The sequence below is a fragment of the Crocodylus porosus genome, unplaced genomic scaffold, assembly GCF_001723895.1.
Source record: "Crocodylus porosus isolate Cpor-Errol unplaced genomic scaffold, CroPor_comp1, whole genome shotgun sequence".
NCBI lineage: Eukaryota > Metazoa > Chordata > Crocodylia > Crocodylidae > Crocodylus > Crocodylus porosus.
The window spans coordinates 24715322-24722306 of NW_017728921.1; positions in this window are offsets into that span (position 1 = coordinate 24715322).

Here is a 6985-nt window from a genome sequence, read left to right on the forward strand (position 1 = left end):
CAGCTTGATGAGAAGCCGGGGCTCTGGGAAGGTCAAGACCCCTAGCAGCCTAGCAGAGTACCAGCACTGGTAGCTGTGTGGTAGAGTTTCTACCTCCCGTGTGGGAGATCTGAGATCAGGTGGGGTGAATGAAGTAACAGCAAGATATTCTTGTTGCAGTGGAAATGGGCCATTGTGTTTTCCTCCTTTCTCCCCACTCCAGGTACCTAGGCCCTATATTCCTTGTTATTTGGCATTTTGTATTTTGTGCCTTTTATATTTCACCAGCCAGGATTGTTTGTTCTGCTGTTTGTGTTTTATATTTTGGTTAACCCTGTCTTTTGTCAACTGGATGAATATGTCTATGATTGTAAGTACCTTTGTTGAATCCTGCCCCCTCCCGGTGTTGTAGTGTCCCCTATATCCCCTGGTTTATACTGGTTATGTTCCCAGTACTGTTGTCTCATTAAAAGGTATATGGTTAAGGCCTCATTGGTGGTCTGGCTCTGCTCTATAGGGGGAGGAGAGCCCCTACACCTCCCACAGCGCTTGTGCACCTGCTTTGATCCCGTCAATTGGAGAGGGGGTACCTCTTGGAGTACCGCCTGGGTTACAGTTCTTTTACACACAAAGGACACATTGAGAAACAGTTAAGAAAGCTGTGCAAGGTAGAAGATGAAAGGGAAACCCTACCAGCGCCATCAAGTGAAGAACACACTAGGAGATCAAGCAGATCATCTACTCCAGCAGTTCACTGGAGGATGTGCATATTCTGGCAGAAACATTCTAATAAGAGGAGATTGAGTCAAGTGTTGTTTGAATCAGCCAATACAATACACAAGCTGGCAGAGAAGAATGAAGTGTTGCGTTGCCAAATTGGTGTCAAAGATCTAACAGCTGCTGAGGCACATTACCATCCTGAATGCAGGCAGGAGGAGCAACAGAAACAACAAGCCTCTCATTCCCATTCCCATTTGATATTGTGCAAAAAGATATTCTTCTTTCTCCAGAAGCGAGATCATGGCATCAAGTGACTGATGAACTAGATGCCTCCCCCCATGCCCCCCTGCCTTGCCAGATGGGCTCCCAGCTGCCAGGGCTGTGGGGCCAGGGACCCAGGTCTGCAGTCCCCTGCCCCGCACAGCAGCGCCCAAACCCCAACCACCACTTGCAGGAGGTGACGACTCCTGCAGGCAAGTGGAACCCGGGTCCCCTATCCTCCTGCTGCTTGCCCGCTGTGGGCTCAGGTGGGGCAGGGTGGTGGCTTCCTGCCACTACATACACTCCCAGGGGGGGCAGAGGAGACCTGTGCTCCTGAGATTGGCGCGCACGGCTGGGCCGGGCTGCAGGCTTCTCACCCTGCTGCCTTCCCCCAGTGCCTCCACAGCCCAGCAGGTGCAACCTGGTGCTACAGGGCAGAGCGGGGCCACGTGGGGAAGCTCCTTGCCTCTGCAAGTTCTGCGTTGTCCTCATGAGAGGCGTCTCTTGCCCGCACAGTAGCAACGGGGGTGGCAGCAAAGGGTTGTGCCCCTTGCTGCTGCTGCCTGGGCAGGGGACACCTTGCCAGGGCAGTGGAGCACTCCCAGCAGCAAGGGGCTTCCCCACACAGCCCTGCTCTGCCCTGCAGTGCCAGGTAGCACCCGCTGGGCTGTGGAATCCCTGGGGGAAGGCAGCAGGTGAGGAGTCTGAACCCACAGCCCGTGCCCACCCCCACCCCATGCACAGATCTGGGGGGCATGAGTCCTTCCTGCCCCTCTGGGAGTGCACACAGTGGTGGGGAGCCAGCCCCAAGCTCCATGCACCCCCCAGCTGGGCAGCAGCAGCCCCAGCCCTGCCCAGCTCATTCCCTCCCTCCCTATGGGGGCCTCAATTCCACTCCCCTCCAAACTTACCTGCTGGAGCTGCTCTCCAGGCTGCCTGGTGGCCCTGTGCATATACATGCACATGGCACCCCCTACCTGACTGCCCTCCTCCCGTTCCCCCCAGCTCCTTGCAGGCTGGAACTCTGCCACCCTGCAGAGAGCACTTTGCAGAAATGCAAAATCCATGGGTTTCTCCATTAAAATTAAAAATCCAAGTTTTCTTCAGGTAAAGGGAGAAATCCATGTTTTTCTCTGGTGTGGGAAATGGAAAACAGATCCCTGATGAGAAGCTTCTTACAGAATCATTCCAATGCTTCCACAGTGAACATGTGCTCATTCTTGCTGGTTTCACTGATGGAAAAGCGGAGCACTCTGGCTCAGGTGACATTTCACAATTGCTTTCACAGCAGGAAGAAGCAGACACAAGAATGCTCTTACATGGCAAACATGTAGCTGGTCTGGGATGCTCTTCTCTAGTATTTTCCTACGATGATGACACAGACATACTGGTCATTCTTCTATGGCATAATCTTGTGCCTAAGGTTTGGATGAAGAGAAGCTACCCAGTAAGATTCATTCCAGTTCATGGTGTTGTGTCAGAATTGCCTGACCCAGTCCATGCATTTCTAATTGGATTCCACAGTGTCACAGGTTGCGATACCACCAGCCAATTCAGTGGTCATGCTAAGAAAACTGCTTGGAAAGTGTTTATTCAACATGCACATCTATGGCAGGTCTAGGAAGTAGTCCTGTTTTTGATGATTTGTATAGCTGTGTTTGTACAGGGTGAGTTTATTGTGTTGCTGTGTCAGCCATCAGCATCTTTGACAACCCTTCTGGGTATTAGGGTGAAATTATTCCATCAAGGAAAAGCTCTGGATAAACTTCACCTAACATACAACTGCCTTGTGCACCATGTATGCAGAGCCAATTATCAAAGTGTCCTTTGGTAAAGTGTGCTTAAACCTAATTCACTGTTGCCATCATTTGACCAGTGTGGCTGGCAAGCTAAAAACAGCAGTTATGTGCTGATCATATATATGCTTGAACTATAACAAGCTGAGTATCTTCAGATAACAAGTTGCAAGTGCAAGACAATGCCAGGGACCAGCATGCTTGTGCAAGCAGGTTAACGTGCCACGCACTCCCAGCTGCAAGTGCTATGAGACAGCATATTGCAATCCATATAATAACTACAGGGATTCAGAAATAGATTTAAGTAATGAAGAGATTTGAAAAAATACCTTCCAATCCCAGGCCTCAAGCTCCATGCACCCCCTAGCTGGGCAGCAGCCCCAGCCCCAGCCCTGCCAACTCATTCCCTCTGTATGGGGGCCTCCATTCCACCCCCCTCCAATGCAATGAAAAAATGCAATTACCTGTTCTATTAATGTTATATATGTGCCTTTGTATTACTGTTATATTACCACTGGATTAGACTATTACATTTTCCTATAGCCTTGAGCCAAACATGTGTCTGTGTGTTGCATTGAGTTTTGTATTATTAATATCTGACTTACCCACATTCTGAAATTTAAAAAAATATGTTATCTTATTCAATATAAGTCAAACAAGTAGGCTAACCTCAGTTATAATGTTTCACTATTGTAGGCCTGCTATGAAATGTATAGTGATAGAACTTGTGAGATTTTAGTATCAGAGTATTGCTTACTAGGTTTTTAATTCCAGTGAGCCAATACATGCATGCTAATATGTCATCCACCTTGGAATCCGATATGGATACCAGAATGGAAATGTTACAATTAATCTCCTCAGTTCACACAATGTTGGTTTTGTCCCTAGAATTAATTTCCTAACTCTAGTGGGGGCTGAAATATGGACCAAAATGTGAATTCACTGCAGCCATCTTGGATACCAGCATAGCAGCTACATGGACCACTTGCCAGACTGGCAACATGACTTTCTGACATGGGTAGACCACCTCTACCTGAAACACTGCTGCTGCTTGTGGCAATGACTTGTCTACAACAACAAAATATAGAGATCTTATAGGTCAATTTATACCTTATTATTAATCTTATGGTACCTTGCCACACCCCTGTGGCAAAAATCTCCAAATGCTGAGGTTATGTGCAGTGATCATAGTGTAGCAGCTGCATTATGCAGACCCATCGCACTGAATAGATCCAATACTAAGACTTCAGTGGGGAAACTGAACTGGTGATAGCAATCATGGAGCAGGGGGCATGAAATTCTCATGGAAACAGGCTCTCCCTTCATCCTTTCACAGGAGGGCAGCACTGGGAAGTGGGAGTGACTCCAAGGTCCATCCCTGCCCAGAGTCCTGTGTGAAGCTGCGCTGAGTGTCACAGGACGCCAAGGCTTAGAGAATTTATTCCTCAGATCCAGTTACAGAATCAGTGTCTGAGATACTAGTTATAGATTCAATAGCTGAATAGCCTGAGCCTGTCTTATTTCAGCCTATGTAGCCTTGAGGTATGGGGGAGGATAATTCTGCATTTTTTATATGTACTTGAAGTGTACCAAAGTGGGGAACTCTACACACATGACGCAGAGTCACTGACGGAGTAGGGCAAATACTGATTTAAAACAAAATAACCTGCAAGTATTGAGGTACCTGTTTGTAATTCATGTGCTGCTTGTTTTTTGCTGGTGGCCTGAGTTCACTCATAGAATCACAGCAATATTCTAATGGGTCCTGGCAGGACAGCTAACCCAGAGACTAGATTTTAAGGCATTTCTGTGCAGAGGGGCCCTAGGGCTCATGTAGGACTTAGATAACAGCAATACAGGCAACCCCACTTAGCACTCGTAATTGGTTCCGGAAAAACCGAGTGTTAAGTGAGACAAGCGTCAAGTGAAACCGAAAGTATCTGAGACCAAAGATGGCAACCATGATTGTTTTTAACGACCCAAGATGACTGTGTTATAATGAAACTCAATGAGCGCTAAGTGAAATCAGGTATCAATTTCAAATGAGTGTTATAGAGAAATGGCGCTAAGCGAAACAGCGTTAAGCGGGGGTTGCCTGTAATGTCTCAAATGTAGACTTCAGAGAACAGTACCAAGACTAGGCTGTAGTACTGCAGAAAAGGACTTGGTGGCTATAGCATGAATATGAACTGAGTGTGAATCCATAAAATGGTTGCAAAAGAACTAATAGCATGTTAGATTATATTGGCAGGAGGGCTGTATGCAAATCACCGAAAGCAAGTCTTCCACTCCGTTCAGCACTAGTGAGGCCTCCCACCTGGTACATGACTGCTTGAGAGTATTTGGGATCTAGAAAATGTGACAGGTGAGAAAAGGTTGGAAGATACTTAGTCTGGGGAAGAGAAAAGACTGATGCGGGATTTGATAACAGTCTTTGAATGTAAAAGGGCTGTTATAAACACCACAGGAATCATTTGTTCCAGGTACAGAGTTTGTCATTGTAAGATTTTAAGTGCAGAGTCAACAAAGATTTGTCTGGGATGGTTTAGTCAGAGGTGAATCTGCCTTGAGCAGGGGGTTGCATTAGGTGAGCTCTTGCCATCCTGTCCAGCCCTATTTTCCTCTGATTATCCTTATATTTTATAGATGAGGAAATAGTGGCACAGCAGAGCAAGTAACTTGCTGATTGTAACTCACAAGGTCAGCAACAGAATCAGGCACAAAGGCCAGTCCAAGTCCCAGCTCAGCAGCCAAGCTGCTGGCACCATCCTCCCTAGCAGTGCATGCAGGCTCAAGCTGGGGCTCCGCAGAGGGGTGGTTTAACTGTCACACCTTTGCTCTGCAAGGACAATCACATCCAAACACTTTGTGACATGGATCCAAGCCAGGAATAGGAGCTTAGCAAGCAACGCATGCATCCCATCCAAATAGCTTGAAGTCCTGGTATTGAATCCTCCTAAGTAGCTGCTGGCAAATGAGCTCCAGAGAAAGAATGAGGAGTTGAAGTGGTGTGAATCATTGAGTAACAAATGCACCAGAGTAAATGACAATCCATCGTCAGCAATAGGGACCAGGAAGAGAGCAAATGATTTCATGATGAGTGTTGGAGAAGTGACTGTTATTAATTACTCATCCTAGCACTGCTCAGCCTCTGAAAACTAATGTTTATTATTGCTACCTGTCTATTTTTACTGTGCTGATGACATTCCCCCGCTCCCCCCCATCTCCTTGTCCTGTTTGCTGTATGATGATACACAGGCAGCAGCTCACAGTCTGAGTGTTAGATAAGGAGAAATATAGGAAGGAGGAAGGCAGGCAACAGAAAGATATGCAGCAGCAGTCCCTGATCACTGCTTGTTTTCTGAGAGCATCTTCCATATAAAGATTCTGTGAACTCAGTCATAGCCCTCTCCCCAGCCCATAGAGGAGGTGTGCCATTCACAGATAAGGAAACAAAGGCACAGAAAAGCCAGGTGACTTGCTGAAGAAAACAGGTGGTTTCTGACAGAGCTGGGACAAGAACCCAGGCATTCCTGATTCCCTTCCCTGCACCTTAGCAGGCCAATTATCCATCCTCCCACCCATCTCATAGGAGCTCACATTAATCTTAGCATTGTTGCCTGCCCACTCACAAATTTTCAAAAGGGGAAGGCTAAATCCCTCAGAGACTCATTTGGATGGTTGGTTGAAGGGAACGTGATTAGCTAGGATAGGTATCCAGGCTGTAGCCATATTGGTTTAGAGCAGTGGTTCTCAAACTATTTTTTTTCATGGACCACTTGAGCACACAACTCATATTTTAATATCAGCAGTCTTACAACTACAGATAATCTCCATGGTTCCGCACCTGAATGGAGCTCGTGGACCAGTGGTGGTCTGCAGCCCACAATTTGAGAACCACTGGTCAAGAGGAAAAGGCAATCAGGACTCAAAATAGAGACTCTTTTATTTGACCAAGATTTTTGCAAAAAAAATGTCTTTAATTGCAAGCTTTCGGGCACAAACACCCTTCATCAGGCATTGGAGAAAAGACTGTAAAAGTTCTCCTGGGTAGAAATGAAAGTTCATATGTCATAGGATTAAACAGGAGTCAATAGATGGAAAACTCCTTTGGGCAGTCAGTTCATAGCTGGTCTGGAGCCTCTCACCTCCTGTGAGGATCTGTGATGATGCAAACTGTCATGTATCCACAGGTGCATCTCAAGGTGATCCTCTCCCTCTGTGTGGCA